This window comes from Camelus ferus, chromosome 2, assembly GCF_009834535.1.
Source record: "Camelus ferus isolate YT-003-E chromosome 2, BCGSAC_Cfer_1.0, whole genome shotgun sequence".
NCBI lineage: Eukaryota > Metazoa > Chordata > Mammalia > Artiodactyla > Camelidae > Camelus > Camelus ferus.
Genome location: NC_045697.1, coordinates 88,788,864 through 88,809,561, shown reverse-complemented (window position 1 = coordinate 88,809,561; position 20,698 = coordinate 88,788,864). Strand labels below are relative to the sequence as shown.

Below are 20,698 nucleotides of genomic sequence, written 5' to 3'. Positions count from 1 at the left end.
CATTTAGAAGATGCCTAATGTTCCCTCCCTGCCCATCTAACGTTTAGCAAACCCCAGAAGTCCAAGTTGAAGCTTCTCTTCGGAAGCCCTTTCAAATTAACCTACTTAATTATGTGGTTAACTCATTTATTTTGTCTACTTTCACACAATTTTTGCCACATTTCTTTTTTCTGTAGTGTGGTTTCTCAAAATTTCTTCCAGAGTGGGACCAACATTTATTTTTAATTTACTTTCTTAAGCAGTGAAGTTCTTCACATATTAGTCAGCACAAACTCAGACTTTTAAAAATATGTTCAAAAGTCTGAGCTAAATAAAATTATTAAGAACTGCTATTAAAACAATATCAAGAAATAAAATTAAAGTTTCATCATTTGTTTTTAATCAACTGGAATTATAAATGAGATGAAAATTCTTGACTGATTTAGGGGCCAGAATAGAACAGAAAGTGGGTGGTAGCACATACTGGAGGTAAAGCAGAGGGGGTCCTCAGCCCTGGCAGCTGGAAAGTAACCAGGCCCACAAAGCGAAGGTACTTAATTCACCATTGTTTTTAAAGCAGTGGAGATAGTTCAACATAACTGAGGTAAAACACTGACTTGTTTCTGAAAATGTCTGCACTGACAAAGGAGAGTAAGCTCTCAGTATGCAGAAGGGTAGAAGCAGAGAATCTAAAGACGTATGTCAGCTTACACAGAAAAATATGGAGGCCTGATGATAAAAAACACGCGTTTCTTTATGAAGAACTCACTGGATAGGATTTAAAACTGCAAAATGATGGATTACTTAAAGCTTGTGTAGCTCGTACTTAAATTGTGTTAAAATCGGGCAGAACTTTTGCTACCTAGTAAATAAAACATTCATACAACTAATATTGGTCTGTATAGTTAATTACAACCCATTGTGTAGTATCCAAACCATATAGCATTGATGTATTTACTTCAGAATACTTATTCAAAAGAATTGCACACAGACGAATCTCTGTTTAAAAACCCTGATTTAATATAATAAGACATAAAAACAGCAGGAAAATGAATAAAAAAAGCTTTATACAGTGGCTTTTAGATCTTATTTTAATATTTGTAACTGTGGAATAATAAAAAATTTTGTTTCTCTCTTCAACCAGTTGTTCTTACCATAAAGAATAAAATTATATATATATGATGGCATCTACAAAAATTTTAAGTGCTAGCCATGATCATATTAGTGTGACAATTACACTATTTATTTTAGGATTTTTTAAATATTTAAAAGTATATTTATACTAAAAAAGAATATAAGAGAAAAAAATGTAAAAAAAAAAGTTATCTTTCTAATTCAGGAGCCTAAACAAAAATAAAATACAACGTCAGAGATATAATTTTTTTGGTTTAAAATGTAAGCTATTAACAAAGAACTCAGGGAAGGGTGCAGCTCAAGTGGTAGAGCACATGCATAGCATGCATGAGGCCCTGGGTTCAATCCTCAGAACCTCCTTAAAAATAAATAGATAAATAAACTCAACTACCCACCCCCCACAAAAAATAAAGAACTCACCACATTTCTTAAATTAATGGATATATATATATATATAGTTACCTGTGAACGTGCACGTACTGGGGACAGAGAGAGAATAAGAGAGTTATGAAACCAATCTTGGACCCTACCCTTGTTACTTGTAGGAACAGCCTAAGTAAATTTCTTAAGAAAAGAAGTATTTTGCAAGTATAATGAAATGACACACAATACAGATCAAAATGTATTGTCTAATACAGGAAGCAGAAAACCAAAATAGATAGTATGACCATCACTCAGTCATAATAATAACCTAATGGACACAATGAAACAGCAGCCTGAAACAAAAGGAGACTTAAAATGTAAAACTCCACAAAAACCTAAATGTTTTCATATGAAGCAAAATTAAGCTAACCCTTTCATATGTCCAACAAACAGTTATATGCTAAACAGTATTACTCTTCTGAAGACATATTCGCACCTCATGCTCTCAATGTTAAAAAGATAATTTTAGTTTTTTTTAATTTAGATATATTTACATCAGAACCCAAATAACACTATCAAATTTAACAAAATATATCATGCAATAATTTAATAAGTTACCTAAAAATTATTATGATTGGAAACTTAATCTTAGAATGCACTTACTCTAGGTAAGAACTAATGAACTATAAAAGTATATTTAATTATTTATTTAAAAGAATAATTGTATTTATTTATTTATCTGCCAAATCCATGTGTTTCTCATGCAAACATATACTCAAAGAAGTAACTCAGGAATTCTCATCTCACTTTGTTTTAAAATGATAAACCAAGTAACTATAAAACCTCAATACAATTATAATTATTGGTAAACTTAATAGATGCCTTTCAAAGGATAAGCTACCTATTTAATAATTTTTGACATCATAAGACAGGCTTTACACACAATTAACATGGCATTTTTTAACATGTAATTGTATTTTTCATTCAGAATATATGTGCCAGTCAGTGAAAAGGAGCTCCAATCAGCCAAGAAAGAACTAATTGATAAAATTCATTCACTTTCAAGTGGGTTTTCAGGATTTTGTTAGTGGTCCTAAATTTTTTTCCTGTTTTTCTTGGCTTAATTCTTTTGCCCAACCTTGAATATATGTAGTTATATGAAATGAATTTGTTTAACTATGGAGATTTGCATGTTAACTTGCATCTATACAAGAAGTAACAAAAATCTATCTCTCTCGTGACCACTCCAAATAAACGTTCTACATTAACATAGGTCACTGAAGAAGTAACTCGGTTCTTATTTTGACTGTAAATAATAAATGTATAATGTCAGTTATGTAATCTCAATAGAAATTTTAAATAATATTCAAAAATTAAAATACTAAGAACTATTACAATAAATACAATAGTAATTTCAATTTCGTAATATAAAAGCTATTTTAATCACTTGAACTATAATATTTAGAATTACTTGAGCTTAATAAAAGTTTTACTCTTAAAAATTCCTGTATATAAGTAAGCTAGTTCATATTGGTAAGTACAGATCTGTTTGATTCTTAAAGTTCATCAGCACCAATCACCATGCTGAAATTTTAGAAATTTGTAGATCAAAAGTTAGAATTATTTTATGGTACTCTTTAATATTTTGCAAAATTCACTCATATGTAATATTAAGATATTAATTCATTCAACCAACATTCAATAATGCCAAGCTCATTTTTAAAGTTAATTTACATTTTGTATCATTTGATGAATTGTTGAAACAAAATACTTTGCAATATTTCTGTCACCTTTGTGCATAGAACCTCAAAGATTTCCTTTTGCTTAACTGTTATGGATTCATTTTATATAAAGAAGGAATGAAAGAACATTTAGGAAATCATTAATCTTTTGTATATGAGGGAAAGCCACATATAGTTCCAATAAATCAATGTCTTTGGAAGACACAAAAGATTCCTGGTTTAATTCAAAATCCTTTATTTAAAATGCCAAATGTCTTTATTTTATGCAGAAGTGCTCCAGATGGCTAGGCACATGTTTCAATTAAGCTAAACTGCAATTTCTTTCAAGTGTTCTCCTACTCTTTTACATATAGATTGTTACATCTATAGTTACTGATTGTATCTTGAGTGGGCAGGTAAAAATACTCTTATTTGTAAATGTAAATGCTTTTTGGATAAAGGAAAATATACACAAATTAAAAGACATTGTACAATATATTGTCAGAACTTAAAAAAGATAACTGAACAAATGAGGGAATCCTAAAATTTTGTCCAAGTTTTATTAATAACTGATCAATTTTCTCATAAATGGGTAATACTATACCTCATATTTCACTTCTCAGGTGACTTTAGGAATAAGAAACACTTTGGACCTCCAGGCTGAAAGTAATTCCACAGTTATAGAATCATCATATGAAAACTAAGAGGTCTTAATCAAATAAGCCAGTGGAGTTCATAATATATGATTTGTTATTAAGTGTGAGTCTCTAATATTAGCATAAATTATCATATCACTACTGCCTCAGGCTACCTCATGTACTTTTAAAAACATCTCATACGTTTTGTTCAAAGCAAAAAAAATCCTTATTTTAGGCCCTTTTAAATATACTCTCCTCGGGAAGACTCACAAAGCCAGTCCCTTATACTTGGAACACTATATGCTTCTTTCAGATTGTTCTTTTTTCCATTATTTCCCTGGGAAATATTGCCCTTTGTAAGATGAGTTAATCTTTGAAAGTTTGACTAATACCAACAAAAATCTATCATTCTCATCTTTCTAAACATATAGTAAATGTATAAAGATCAATATCTTGCAGTAACCTATAATGAAAAAGAATATCTGTATGTATATAGATGACTAAAACATTATGCTGTACGCCAGAAATTGACACAACATTGTGAACTGAGTATACTTCATTAAAAAAATAAGGAAATATATAAATAATAAACAAACAAATACATAAAAGCTATCTCGTTAAAAGTAATTTCTGAGAAGACAGGGAGGGGATTCTGAAAGCTGGATAGCTATTTATAACACATTTACACCAGCTTCATTAATAAATAGGGCACGTACATTTTTCTTTATTCAATTTACATTTTAGTATTTCATTAGTTGACACAGACACCTGTCACAGCTTGTCGACTAAAACCAAAGTATTCTAGTATGTTTGAAAAGATACCAAAGGAGAAAAGGTACCCACTGGGACTCCATGTGTTGATCTTACTACTATTACTACCACTACTACTACTTAGAGAACTTCCCAAATTTGCAAAAGTGTAAGTAATCTCTTATAAAAAACCTAACCAATTAAAGAAGAAAAGTTTCTTACAATGAGGTCAGTGGGCTATTTGCATCAGAATCACTTCAGGGACTTGTTAAAATGACATGATCTAAAGTTTCTTGGATCTTCTAAAAAATAATCTGCATTTTAAAATAAGCATTCACGTAGGAATCCTCATGTGCATTAAGTTTTGAGACCATATGGAAATGGAGTATTTTTACAAGTTTAAATTTTGCTTATTATGCATCTACAAAATAGAAACAATAAAAGCCTTGAAAAAGCACGTTGAAGAAAATGTCGTACGTACTCATATTTTGTATAAGTCAGTGATATTTTAAAGAATGTTTTTCCAGATTCATTTGCTTAAAATCCTCTTCTACATTCAATCTATTTTTTATCACTCATTCCAGAATAGGCTTAAAGTGATCTTAAAAACCATCTATGCTATAAACACATATAAAATTATACAAATAATATACCGAGTACAGTGAAAATATTAATTACTTATTTAAAAGTTCCCAAACTGATATCTATATCAGAAACTTCAGTCAGAATGTGCTACTGGTCGAGATGAGTTTTGGAGTTAGTGCCTGCGGGCCAGTCCTGGCTCTAGGCCTTGCTAATTGTATGACCCAAAGGGTGCAAATTTATCTTTCCCTAAGCCTGAGTTTTCTCATTTGTAAAACTACTGACGTTTTACAATTTATTTTTCTAAATTCTCTTTATCGCTTTTCTTTTGGTCCTTTTCCCCCTTCTGATTCTACTTTCAAAACCTTGGATATAAATATTCTTTGTAAAGCACATATATGCAATCTTAAAATGTTGTTCCCTATGCTAAGAATAAATACTTTTAATAAGATCTCTTTTGAGTTTTTGTTACTGTTATTCCTTTGAAAAATATATAATAAATCTTTTTTAAATGTTTTTAAAAAGCAACATCTATTTCATAGCATTACTTTGAGATTTGAATCAAAAAGCATAAATAGCCACTTTTTCTTAATAAATAGCTCATATTCTTTTAGGGATAGTTGCCATTATTGTTCAATAATATTATTTACTAACCATACTGTTCTTGTTTAATAATGATTATCACACTTAGAAATAATGCTGAAGACAAATGAATAGAGTTCCTCACCAAGATACACATCTTCATCAAATGTACGCATGCACAGAGGCACTGTAGAGCAAAGGTAGCTCTTCAGGGCAGAGACGCAGCCCAGAACAGCCCAGGGTCCTAGCAGGAAGGAGGGAAGGCACATTGGGACTGAGAAGCTGCCTCAGACCATCTAAGAGTGTCTTAGATACTAAAGCATCTCTGAAATGAGGCCCAAGGTGGACATACTTTAAATCAAGCTCTATTTAATTACACAGTGATATCTCATATCAAATATTTTAAAAACAGGAAACTATTAAAGATAGATATTGTTTAATAGATGTCTTCCCCGAATAGAGACCAAGGAAATGATTTCACTCCCAATAATTTAAAATATGCAGATAACCCCTTATGAAGCACAAAAACTCAAGTCTTAAGTAAGATAATCTCAATTGTATGAAACCAGTTACTATAATCAGTTGGTAAAACTTTATTTCATCACAGCAATCTTCTACATTTTCTGAAAATGGTTTATGTGATGTTTGTCTTCCTGTTAGATGTTTGTCCCCTGGAGGCCTAGATCTGTAAAATGCAAATCTGAATCTCCAGTACTAAACCCCATGTCTGGCATACTGAATACAGGAATGAAAGTTGAGGATGGGAAGGCAATACAAAGGCAAATAAATTGTTCACAATTTAAAAAAGAACAAGGTCTTAGCACTTATCCCTTCTAATTTAGGAGTCCTTGGTTTGCCTCAGTGACAATGAGCAGAAACAAGATTTTCACATGGTGAACATATACAATGGCCAGGAAAACGATTAACAACTCTCCTGTTTCTGTATACATCTTCCATCTCAGAAGAAAACTGGAAACCCGAAGTTGCTTGAATTATCTACTGAGAAACACTGCAAGAAAGCTCTCAAAGGTGTTCTCATTTTGTAACAGAAAAGAACAATCCGTCTCCATATTGGATCTGCTCCTTTGGCTTTAGCCCGGTGCCCTGTTTTCTAGGCTTGGTCTTGCTAGCTGTGCACCTTTCGTAAAAGAATGTTGCCTTTAGCCTGAAATATACAGGAGAGCTTATTCTCAAGGCTCTGACATTAAAGGATGTTAACATTTTTGCACTTATATAAAGATAGTAAGTTGCAGAACAGAAAATAACATTTGTTTTATTAAAGGTTTTACAGGGGCACCATGACCTGACCCACATGGACAGCTACAAGAACAAAGAATTCCTACACCAGTAAGTTTTCAACAACCAACTACACGCCTTCCCCTTTTTTAGTATAAAAGGAGCCTGAATTCTGAGTTGAGTAGGATAGTTCTCCAAAACATTAGTCTGCCATCCTCTAGATTGCTGGCTTTCCGAATAAAGTTGTTATTTCTTGCCCCAACACCTCATCTCTCGATTTATTGGCCTGTCATGTGGCAAGCAGAACAAGTTTGGACTCGACAACATTATAAGGAACGCTTAACACACAGTAACACTAATCTTCAATGCAACTCACACATTAGATATACTGCGTTATATGTACATAGGTGTTTTAATATATAGGTGTATTTATAAGTGTGGGCTCCATATTATCCCTTCTTTCATGACTAAATCCATATTAATTATCAATAACTAAATTGAAGTTAAATATTATATTTTTCTTTCTTCCAAAGCCATCATTAAAAGCATAAATTGATTAATTCATTTTAAAGTATTTAATTAGGAGATATGTTTAGGTGTATCAATGATAGAGACACCGCTTTCAACGTTATTTTAACATCTAATTTAATTCAGTTAATCATGAATTCAACCCTTAGCAAATAGAAATTTTCTGTGATTTCTCAGCATGTCTTGCCTTTTAACATGATTTATAGTTTAACACAATTCATTGATGTTCTCTGAAGCAAGATTATTAATTCTTTAAAAAATATTGTTTGATTATATTATTTAGCTTTCAAAAAGTGCATATTCATTATATAAATATTCCAAACAAAAAAGTAAGACCTGGTTATGATAGAGGTCAAGACTCAAACAAATGCTTTTTTTTACATTTATGGGTTTTTTTCCTTTTAATCTCATTATTTCTATTACATTAGCAGACAATGATGTGTAATAGTTAAAGAGCAGAAGAATCTGGTGGAAAGAACAAAAGCTTTGGAACCAAATCAACGCAAATCCAGCTCTACCACAAACCAACTTACTCAAATTGTCATGGTCCTTGGTGCTCCATCTATGAAATGGAGATACTGTTATGTTCCTCAAATAACTACTGAGAGAAGCAAATTAGATAATATTTGTACAACATATAGTACAGTGTGTGACACATAAGTTGGAAATCAACAAAAACTGGCATCCTCTTACCACTCCAATTCTGTTTAAATGTATTTGCCTCCATAATCATAGTACATTTAAAATTGTTCCAGCATCAGTGCCTTGACATCAGAGAAGTACCATGTTTCATTTCCTCTATTGGAATAGAAAGAAGACTCCTTATTCAGAAAAGCACAAGTAAAATTAACAGCTTTCACAATATCTTTTCTTAGAAATAGAACTCCTAAAATTGCAGTGCTTACAATGATCAGATATTAGTTGGAATATTTAAAATTCTCTCTATGAAATGTTTCAAATATGGTATTAAATTGAAACAAAAGGCTTTTAGGGCTCAAATATGTTCTAAAATCTAATTTCTAACACTTTCCTTTCAATAAAGTTTTTATTTAAATTGTTTATCCCAGATAGGCTATGTTTTAAAATGACTTCAGTATATGATACTCTTAACAGAACACAGTCCAAAATTGGGTAATACTTATCTGGTTTTGTATTATATTAACATGAAAAGAAGAATCCTGCAATTAACTTAAATTTAAATTTCATGCAAATCAATATTTTAAAAATTACATTTGTTCCTTGTCTTAGGTAATAATCTTTCTTAGTTATGTCTTCCAGCTCTCTAGTCACTGTCATTTAAAAATGATCTTTCTACCTGATATAGAATAAATGAAGAAAATTATCAGGGGTATTTTTTAATGTGCTTCCTTAATAATCTTCCTAAAACCAGGAAATATAATTTGTAAGTTTGGTTTTGTTTCCCATTTACATGGTATCATTAGAAATGTCATCACAATTCCTGCATAAACAGTAGCTATTTACATGCCCAGTAGCTGTTTACACTTTTTTCTTTTTAATCATTGCTTTCTGGACCACACAAGAAGTAAATAACTGAATGTAGCACCACTAAAAGTAAACCAGACTTTTAGGAAACTATGCATTGCTATTTGCAGTGGTTAAAATAAGTGGTTAGAATTCTCTCTATTTAACAGATGAAGGCACTGTGGCTCAGAGATGTTTAACTTCTGCTTCAAGGTCACACAGCATGAAAGGGTGAAGCCAGGATTTGAACAAAATTATTCTAACTTCCAAATGTATGTTTACTTATAAAAAACATTTAATCATGCAGTGCACAAGTTTACTCATTATTAAGAATAACATAGAACTCCTTCAGAAATTGAAGTACATATTAAATCCTTTAATGGAGGTTTTACAATAATTGATTTTAGGAAAAATTAAAGTCATGAAAATAAAATTGAAATTATAGTTTCACTTCTGCAAATGTAATGTTTCCCTTATGCATCATAAGAAGTTAAATTCACTAAAATAATACACTAACTTAGGCTATTTTTTTTCAAATAGTATTTGAGGTAGAAGGTAAAGACAAGCTAAGAAGTAAATGTATAATGTGATGTATTTAATTTTAGACATGAATAGCAAACACTTTCTCCTGGAAAATCACCTTTGCTTAATGTTAATACTGCTCAAAGTAACACCTCCCTAACCTCCAATAACCAATATCTAAAACTACCAGTTTTTTTGTTTTTTTAGTTAACAAAAATGTATCCTTTAAATGTATATTCTCTTGGTTGCTGAGCAACAAAAAATTCTTCATTTAAGTATAAACACACAGGCAGAAAAGTGCCAAGAAGAAAATACAATAATAGACACCTTTATCAGCTATAGCCATCTGTGCTCAGTTTGACCCAAAGCTTTGGCAAGCTCATGGAGTCCCTCCCATCCCAAAGCATCTTGTCCTATAAAGAAAATGTTTACTCCCACTTCCTTCATTTTCCAGCAAGTCAGGGGTCAAGTGTGTTCTAAATCTGCCAGGCTCCAGACTTGAAATGCTAAAGATTCATTGCTTTCTTGTAATTAATTACAACTCAATGGATAAATAAATAACTTTCCCTATTTTATTATGCAAAGTAATAAAATACTAAGCTGGAGTTGCAACACATGCAGTTCTGTTCCATTTAGTCATACACATTAATTAGTATTTTCATCTTTTTAGTGGTGAATTTAAGGTACCATATTGACAAAAAAAAAGACTGAGTCAACTTTGTGTAGCAATTAAAGGACCGCCATATAGCTACTGGTGAGGGAAAATGCTACACTAAAGCAATCCAATAAGTTCAAGTGAAATTCAGTAACTCAATTATGTTTCTAAGAAATGATCACAATCTAAGACACAGATTGCTGGATTTAGGCCAAGTATTTTAAGCAATTGCCTTAAATGGACCTTTAAAAGAATAGAAGTCTCCTCATGGATTAAGCTAAAATCTTCCTGAAACCCTGTGATGAGCTGTGGATATGCTAATGTGAAAACCCCAATAGGAATGCTCTTTGTGTGATTATAAAATATTAATCCACTACATGAAACAAAGCCAAATAAGAACACTTTACCAATGGGGGAATCTCTTTTGACCCATAAATAAATTATTTGTTAGAATCGCACTTTTACAAATTGCCATAAGCCCATGCTAAAAGACATCACAATAGGAGATGTTGAAATTCTGTCATTGTATTGGTAAAAGTATCCTTGAAAAAATCATCACTTAAAAGTAGATCTCTTTTGAGCATCTGAGATAAATTCCTCTTAGTTCCCTAAGGTTTAGAAAATCTGTATTTCTTTTGTTAACTCTCTTACACTGTATGTGCTCCTGTAGTCTTAGGACACCATGACGTATAAACCTGATCTCATTTCTCTGTCTGATCTGGCCTCTAGAAGCTACATATAAACTTACTGGACCACCTAAGTCATACATGTCTGAACACTAATCTTATATAGTCCAGGGTTATTTTTTAGCTATGCTTATTTTTACTTCCTAGAGAGTCATTTAACTATTTTATCCTCCTTTCATTGTATCTATACTTTTGTAACCTGCTTCAAACCCACTGTAGCATGAGGTGGATTATATATAAACATAAGAGTAAATATTTTGACTGAAAAACAAAGTTACATACTACAATACACTATGCCAGCAGGAGGGAAGCACGTCTTCTTTAGGTATTTGCTTATTTTGAACAATTTCAGAAAGCAATATAGTATTTTTCTTTTCAGGAAAATATTTTAATTATGAATTAGAAAATTCTCACTTAAGAAGATATCAGAATTTTTGTTTTTTTTTAAAAAGTCGTTTTGAAAAAAAGATAGTTTTACCTTTATTTGATGAGATCAGCCAATTTGATTTCAATTAAGAGAATTGCATTAAATAATTGACAAAAACATTTTCAAAATAGGTTCTCAGATAAACACACATGATTTCATCATCGTCAATATTTGACAATTGAGAGATGAACAGTCCTCATCTAAATGAGACAGAAGGCTTCAAACTGAAACAAACACTGAATAATCTATTTTAATTTGCTTGTTTTGTAAGCAACTAAGCATCTCAACAAAGTTTCTGGAGCAGGAAGTTCACTCCCTTAAGGGACTATAACTATTATTGAATTATGTCAATGGTAATAAAATGATGGATGAGTAAATAGCATTAACTTAACCACAGACTGGGCAGTGTGGTTTAATGTCAAGCATGTGGACCAAAGTTAGAAAAACCTGCATGTTGTCTCCATTTGTGACCACGTGCAAAGCATGAAATTCTCTGTGCCTCCTTAAAATGAAGCAAAAAACAAAAAAACAAAAAGAACAACAACAAAAAAACCCCACTTCATCTACCTCCTTATAGATTTGTTAGGGAAATTAAGAAAAAAGAAGAATTGCACTCTAAAACACTCTGGAAATAGAAAGTGGTTTTCTCTAATGTTCATAGTTCTCTGTGTATCTGTACTTTGGAAAAAGGGAAGGAAACTTACAAACTTCAGTGCATACCTTTTTTTTTTCACTCTCACCAGAAGCCACGAAATAAGCTACTATCATTTCTATTCCATGGATGAGGATGAGATTCAGAGAGTAACCGTGAGGACATTTAAATTAAGCTTCTTCCACATCAAAAGCTTGCAGTTTCTCCTAAACTTCAGTCAGAATGAAATGGTAAATATCATTTTCTTTGCTGCATTTTATTAATCAAGTTTACTAATCTCATTGATGTTAAATATTGAGCAAGGATGGTAAATTTGAAAAAAGAATGACAGTACCTAAACTCATCAACATTCAAAGCAGTGATTTTTAAAAGGTTCCTATGTCCTCACTATTTTGCTAAAGAGTAACATGGTTTATAGTAAGTTAAGATGTGGGCTCTCAAGTAAAATTTGGTAAGTTCTAAGGAAATGAGAGGACATGATAATGAAGTAGCACACATTGTTATATATATTCTAAAATGTTCTACTTTACCCAAATGTCTATAAAATAAGCATCAGTGATCTCACTGTACTTTAGACAATGCAGATTTCTGGAGATTGAGTTACAGGCTCTTAGCCAGTCTAGTCATGCAGCCACTGTCATTTTATCCAGGAAAATCAGCCCTGGCCAATTAGCTAGCTTCACTAATTTCAGAAGAAGCTCCATGACTTGGCTTGAGACATGAAAAATGACTCCTTTCCTTCAGCACGCATCACTGCCTGAGCTCCTGGCGCTTAAGCAGCGTATTTGCAGCATGTTCAACAGTAATTCCTTAGTTTAGCTAAGATTTACTGAACGTCTGCATTGAGCCAGCCCTATGGAAGGTGCTGGGAATACAGCAATAGTAAACAGACGAAAACCTTTCCCCTGGGGGAATGTATATGTTAGAGGGAAGACATACCGTAAACAAAAGAAAGAAGTAACATATGTGTTATGTTGATGATGATAAGGACTAAGAAGAAACAGAAAGAAGGAAAGAGGAAAATGAAGGCTGAGGGAGAACTCTGCCAGGTGACTCTAAGAAAAGAGGTGAGGGGAGCGCAAAGCTGGCGTCCAGGCAGAGAGCACGACCAGCACGAGATGGGGAGGCAGGAGCCTGGAGCCCACGCTGTGGATGCTGAGCGAGCTCAGCCAGGGAGCACCAGGAGGGAGAGAAGCCAGGGGATAACTGACAAGAGCAGGTCACATAGGACCTCAGGACTCACTATAAGGATCTGGCTTCTCTGTGAGTGAAATGGAAAGCCCTCGGTTTTGAGCAAGTGAGTGAAAGGATCTGACCTACATTTTAAATCATCACTCCAGCTGCTAGACTAGATAAAAGAGATCAAGGACAGAAGTGGGGAAGTCAGTTCATCTACTCATTAGTTCACTCATTCATTCAGCAAAAATGGACTTTGTGCCTACTATGTTCCAAGTAATGTTCTAGGCTCTTGAGGTACCTCAGTGAACATAGGCGAATATACCTGCCTTGGTGGAACTTCATTCCTGCAGGAGGAAGACAGATAAAACATAATCAAAACTATCGATCGGCCAATTATATCACACACACACTTGTACGTGTAGAGCGCATACATAGCACTTAAAGTAATGGGATTGGTTGGGCTCCTCACCTCAGTGGAGTGGAGTAGATCAGTAAGGGAAGAATTTCAAGAACTGGTTCCAGGGCACTCCAGCATTTAGCATTTTGGGACTTGAGAAGAAGCTGGTGAAGGAGCCTGATCAGTTCTAAGGAGGGGTGCATATGAAACCCTATAGCAGGGAAGTGGAGGTCAGCCAGGATGGGAGCGTGGGTAATAAGTAATAAGTCAGTAAAGGAGGGTTAATTCTCTCTTAGAATGTGAGATATGAGCAAATACTTGAAGCAAGGGAGGAAATTATCCAAATAGATGTCGGGAGGAAGAACTTTGAGGGGGTGTGTGCCTAGCAAGTCCTGGGAACAGCAAGAAGCCAGTAGGAATAAAGCAGATAAGCAAGGAAGGAGAAGAGTAGGAAAGAATGGTGGAGATCAGTATGAAGACGTCTTTAGTAATCCAAGGGAAGGAGGATGGTGTCTTAGACCAAGGTAGTAACAGTGGAAGTGATGAGAAAAGATCAGTTTCTGGATATACCTTTAAGAGCAAGCCAAGATTAACTGGCAGATTGCACACAGGGTGTGAAAATGAGAGGTCAAAGAATAACTCCAAGTTTTTTGACCTAAACAGTTAGAAGATTTGGGATTGTCATCAGATTTGGAAAGGTTAATTTAAAATTATTAAGAAACTAATCAAACATAATGAGGAAGTGGTTGGTTATCTGAATATGGAATTCAGGACAGATATAGAGGGTGGAGACAAAATTTTGGAGTCATCCACATAAATGTTATTTAAAATCGTGAGATTAACTGAGATCTTCAAGGGAATAAGCGTACATTAAAAAGGAAGAGTTTTTTTTTTTTTTTTTTTAAGAAATGATTCCAGGGATATTTCAACCTTTAAAATTTGAGGGCATGGAGAGAAGCTGGTGAAGGAGGCTGAGAAGGAATTGGTCCAAGAAACAGAATATAAAACTCTCAGAGTCTGATGACTTAGAAGTACATATTCAACGGGCACTGAGAACTGCCCAGTGGATGTAAAAATGTGGCAATCATGGTGGCCTTGGGGAGAGTAATTTCACTAGAGGCAGAAGCCAAGCCTGATAGGGGTGGATTTAAGAGATAATGAGAGGAAAGAAGGCAGGGAAGAAAGTAAGTGAGGCAGGAACTGGAAGAATGAAAATATATTGTCACTGCAAACTGAAGAAAACAAAATGAAAAAGTGACAGATTTAGGTTCATTTATTCAAGTCTAACCTAAATAAAGATGAACAGGGACCAAAGTAATCCTACTACTTGGTCACTGACTAAATTCCACCTTACCCTATATTTCTTCAGTCACCAGAATGAAGAAATACCGAAATACGAGAACAATTCTTTACATAGTAAAACTTGTCTGCCTATGAAAGTACTGACAAGCATCAACCATTCTTAGAACGTGTGTGGTTAGTCAGTGTTGTATTGACTCTGGAGTCAGACTACTGGGTTCAAATCTGCTTCCACTGTAAACCAGCTCCATAAACTTAACCCATTAGCCTCCATATTCTCATTTATCAAATGGCAAGATGTCGTGCATATCTCCAGGATTACTATGAAGGCAAGACAATGCCTGGTGCTCACCAGCGTTTGACATAATGTAAGCACTTTATAAATGTTAGACTCTATACATGATAAAACGTTTCAGAAAAGTGTCAATAGTCTGAAACAAATAATCCACAGCAGTCCATTCGTTTCCAATTGCCAGCTGTCAAGCAGAGTTTACAAATGTCTCTCAGCATTTCCTCAGTACCTTAAAACTTGGTTGTTACCCCCTGATTGTCTCCCAAATATGGATACATGTCTGGAAACTGTATCCTTACAGTCAATTCTTGATCATCACATTTAAATTAACTCCCAGTTAGATTATGTTTTATCTTCATGGCTTTATTGTCCCATTTTGGCTCAGGAGATTAACACCAGGGAAAATCCAGCAACCTTTGTACAAAGGTTGCATATATGTTTATATATGATATTATACATACAGATATGTTACATGTATATATTTTATGAAAAAATACTTGTCTAGTAGAATTTTTAAAAGTTTTTCACTTCTCTGCATTCTTCATACTTTCTCCTCCTTATTCATTGTACTACTCAAATGGGCCACTGTTGTTACAGACTACTTAGACCCTGAAAGCACTGGAAAATAATTACCATATTCCATATCTAGGACACTCTAAAAAAACTCTTTAATTCATCTTGGCCCATGTCATTTGCCAGTTTATTCTTCTCCTATTTCCACTCCCAACCTCCTAATTTTGAATACAACCTATTTTTATGGCTATTATAAAGAGCTGAACCTTAGATTTATTTATTCTTGGAAGAGAGGACACACCTCAGGGCCCGTGGAATCCTTTATCGTCACTAACTCAACAGTCCCTCACAGCTAATGAGGCATTTTTCACGGTAGTGATGACCGAGCGCAAGCTGCAGACAATGCAATGAAAAATTGATTCCACAAGACGTGAAGTACATAAATATTCTTTCAAAAGTACTCCTGGAGTAGTTGCCTCAAAATTTAACAGAACAATAAAGGATTAATAGGATTCAGGTTTTAATAAAGGCCAAAAAAAACCCAAAACCCAATAAATGTGTCAGAAGATAAATGATATCTATGGAAGTCTACCACCAAAACAGAGAGACCACATCGAGCATCCCAAAGCCATGCACGAAATATGCAGCATGAGCTTAACTGTCCATCAATATTCCTGCCTGTGAAACACATTTGTACATGTCTTGAAAACGGACAGAGCCCTTTAAGTCACAGTATTTTGTTTAATAAATTTAAAGGCATACCAAAAGGGCAAAAATAAAATCAGAAAATAAATTATATGTTGCTAAAAACAAAACAAAACAACACCACCAACACCAACAACAACAAAAAACCACTGTGGAGATCAAAAACCAACGAAGTAAGAAAATATTTTCCTCCTTTTAATATAATTTTCACACTCTGTTCAGCCACATTCATCCTTATTCCTTAGGAGAGTAGGATTTACCATCTGAATATCCAAAAATGGATTCTCCACCTTCATAAATTACAGCGACTGCTTCCAAACTGTAGAGGGCTGTGGATTAGGAGAGTCAAGACACACACCTGTGCCCTCCTTTTGTCCCAGTTCCCCTCTCCTGTATTCCTACCCCTCCTCTTCCCTGCCCCACAAACACCTCCACATACCCTCAATTTGGGAGCGTTGTTGCTGCCAGAAACTGACCTGTAGGAGTGCAGAGCATCGGCGGATGGCCTTGACCAAGGTGGCAAAAATCACGCCTCTCCTAGTTCAGACAATGCATCATACTACTTTTCGAAGCCTTTTTAACACCAAAAAGAGTGTGGAAACAAGGTTATCAAAAGCACACATACGTACTTGTATCTACCGAGTAAAGAGCCCCTCTCTTAACAAAGGCCGTAGATTGCCCTAGCTTTACAGGATTGCAGCTAGAATACAAATGAAGGACTAACCAAGTCTGGGTGTGATTTTCCTTTCTATCTGAACTTCAGCAAATCACTTAACTTTTCTGAGACTGTTTCCACAACCATGAGATGGGAAGGATTCGACGAATGCTGTTGGGTGGCTCAAACGGTAAAATCCCCAAAGAAGCAGTTAGCACTCAGCTCAATGACTCAACATAGTGAAATAATAAATTTTCTTGTAATAATAATGGTTTTAATTATTATTATATATTCAGTTCTTTTGCTTATATTTTGCCTGTGAGGTATGATACACAAGATACACAGACATGTAATCAAAGGTGCACTAACTCTGATTCTAAAATCATTTCTAAACTTGGTATTTAGTATTGATATTACAAATGTCTCCATCGTTCCTCCTGGAAATTTTGATCATTTCATTGTGAAAATAATTTATTATCAATTGCTAAAGCTCATTTCTAATTTTTAATGAATCATAATTGGTTCACCTAATATTCTAAACACACTTTTTTAATAGAATATTTCTAGTGGCTTTTTTAAAAAATGAATTGCAATAATCTCAGTACCCAGACCTGTGGCTCTTCGTTGTGGAATATGGGGCCCTAGGCACACCAGAGACCCACTAAAGATGCTTAGGAAATCAAAACCGTCTTCATGATAATACAAAACATAGTTTACCTTTTCACTGTGTTGACAATTACAGTAGAGGTGCAGAAAGCACTGTCAGGTCGAACTGCTGGTGCCTTAGCACAAAGCAAAGCAGAGCGCCAAAGCATTCCAGCAGTAATTGTATTCTTCACTGCTGGACAGTCCCAGTAAAAATAAAATGCCAGTTTCACCTAAAAACTGAAGAACTTTCCTTGAAGAAATAGGAAGATTATTAATTTTATTAAATCTAGACCCTAAATCTCAATGTCTTTTCAATATTCTGTGTGACAAATGGTTGAAATGTGCACAAAGAACTATCAATCTGTACTTACGTGCAGTATTGTCTCAAAGGAAAGCATGTGTGTGATTGCTTGAGTTATAAGCTGAACTAGCTGCTTTATTTGTGGAATACAATTTTCACTTGAAAGAGAAACTATTTTTTCTTAGATTTGAGTATGCAGCAGACATTTTTGTTTGTTTGAAAACGAACAAAAGGAGGCTGCTATGTCAGGAAAACAATGAACACTGTATGTTATTAATGATAAAAGTTGAGCTTTCAAGGGACAATTCAAATTTTGGAACACTCCAAACCATTACTGCGAGGTTGAGAGTCAATATACTTAAAGACTCTTTTGAAAAGATCCTTATCAGTTATACCAATATTTTCCAAAGGATCAATGCCTGGTATTTCTAAGTCATGTATAGAGAAATATTCCACTCAGAATGCAAGATACAGCAATATTTTCATGTAACAAAGTATGAGAAGTTCACTGGTGGGGTTTCAGATTCATCACTGCAATAAGTTTTAAGAAACTGCCACTTGTGAAATTCTGGTGTGGTATCCAAAAAAATCGACAATTATCTGAAAAGGATATCCAAGTATCTCTCCCTTATCCAGCACCATCTAACTGAATGAGGAAGGGTTATTTTCATAAACTTTAACCAAAACATTGCAATAGATGGAATGAGAAGATTTGAGAATCCAGCTGTCTTCTTTTAAGCCAGATATTAAAGGGATTTAAGAAGTAAAATAATGTCTCTCTTTTCATTATTTTTTTAAATTGGGCAAAATAAAGTCCTTTTAATAAAATTTAAAAAAAATATGTTACATGGTTAATGTAATTTTTAAATAAATTAATAAATATTTTAAAATTCTCTCAGTCTTTATGTTTTAAATAAAAAATATCAATAGATAAGACACACCTAAGCAAAAGCTCTTCAGGGTCCTGAGACCAACAAACTTGACAACTGCAATGTAGAAGCATATACAGTATTTCCTTCCATTTAAACCTCAAGTTCCATGTGAGACCACCCACCTAAATTCCTCTTCTCTCTTTGAGTTTTCTGACAATTCTCAGTTCATTTGTAGAACAGAGAGAACTGGTATATCTTTATGTCCTTAGTTCAATTAACGATCAAGATCGAATTTACCAGCTTCCTCCATTCCCCTTGCTTCTCTCTCTTGCTTATTTCTGAGGCATGAGAACACACATGCCAGTGTTGGCTCTTCTACCATCTCATTCAGGAAACATGTACTGAGCATCTACTGTACATCAGGTAACATACTAGGCTCTCAGAGATTATTATCAAGGAGATATTATACTAGGAGATAATAAAGATCAATGAGACAAAGCCTCTCACCTTCAGAAGTTCAACCCAGTCCCTAAGTTCCATGTTCCTATAAAACACTTATTAAAAGAAAAATGCTGATTGATGTACTACATCTCTATTAATTTTGTTGAACTTATAAGTGGTACAAAATGTACAATAGCTATTCTAACATAATCAAGACTCTTCTGAGAATACAAAGATACAAAATAAAAGGGTAACAAGCCTTGTGTCTGCAATCCAAAAGCCATCCTTCAAAGACACTCATTCGTGCCAAAGTTTTAGGTATGAGAGGTAGGGATAGTGAAGGTATTCAACCAGGAAGATCTCTGGAGTGAGCAGTATTAGAGCCACAGTTTTCAGCGTCCCCCTCCACAAGTGTCAGAGCTCCAAAAAGAATGCAGATTAAATCATTTCTCTTTTACCCACGGACTCTTTGCTTGCCCATGGAATGCGATCAGCCATGACTCTAGCCAGAAACCTGAGTAAGCAACCAAGACTCCTATCAGTGTGCATGAATAAATTGTGAAATAATGCATTGGAGCAAAGTTTGCACATGGAAACAAACAATTGAAAAATCACCTCTGACAACCAGAGGTAACCTACAACTGCTTCTTGCAGAATCATGGTAAATTAATGTTTGAGCAGAAGGAAAAAAAAAAAGAACTTTATTGTATATACTTGAAAGATGCAACCAATAATAATATGAAATTCTAGCTCCCAACTACTGCTTTCAATATTCTTTGGAGAAACACATTTGATTTTAATTTTAGGAGTGGTTGGAGCTTGGGAACTCCAACTTGGTTTACAATTTCAGCACTTTAGTTCACAGAAGAAACCCTGACAAACAATTTTTTTCACAAAAAAAATCATTATGATGAATCCTCTCCAGATTTTTAAATAAATAGAGTACAGTAAATATGAATAACTTTTCATACTGGTATTATTTGAGGTTAAAAAAGTAAGGCCCATAATCCCCTATTACTTACAAAATGACCTATAATTATTATTTTTAATCTTCATGCCTATTGTTGTCTCTGCAATTTAAATCTTAAATTTAAAAATTTAAGCTAAGCCAATCTTTGCATATCTAATGGGTAAATAATAAGACTAAATAAATCTCCCCATGATAACAATGGACATTTATTCTCATTCTCCATATAATTCTAATAAATGTAATACATTGAACCAAACAACCAATAACATAATTTGTTTTACAGTTTAATAAATTTAGCTAAAGTCTAGAATGATAAATTGCCTATCTTTAATATTTCAGTTTTTAAACTCATTGAATCTCTTCATCTAAGAAATAATTCCAGAGAAGGAAGGTAGAGCGAGGGTGTGGGTTTAGGGGAGGAACAAGCCCAAACTGAAATCAAATTACATGTAAATCATGGCCCCGTGTTAATCCACATAGCTCAACATG

At 33.9% G+C, this 20,698-nt stretch overlaps 1 protein-coding gene across 1 annotated transcript in view; it reads right to left on the bottom strand.

Annotated features, from left to right (window-relative positions):
• The window catches only part of FAT4 (FAT atypical cadherin 4), a 156,678-nt gene that overhangs the window by 127,638 nt on the left and 8,342 nt on the right, over nucleotides 1–20,698 (bottom strand).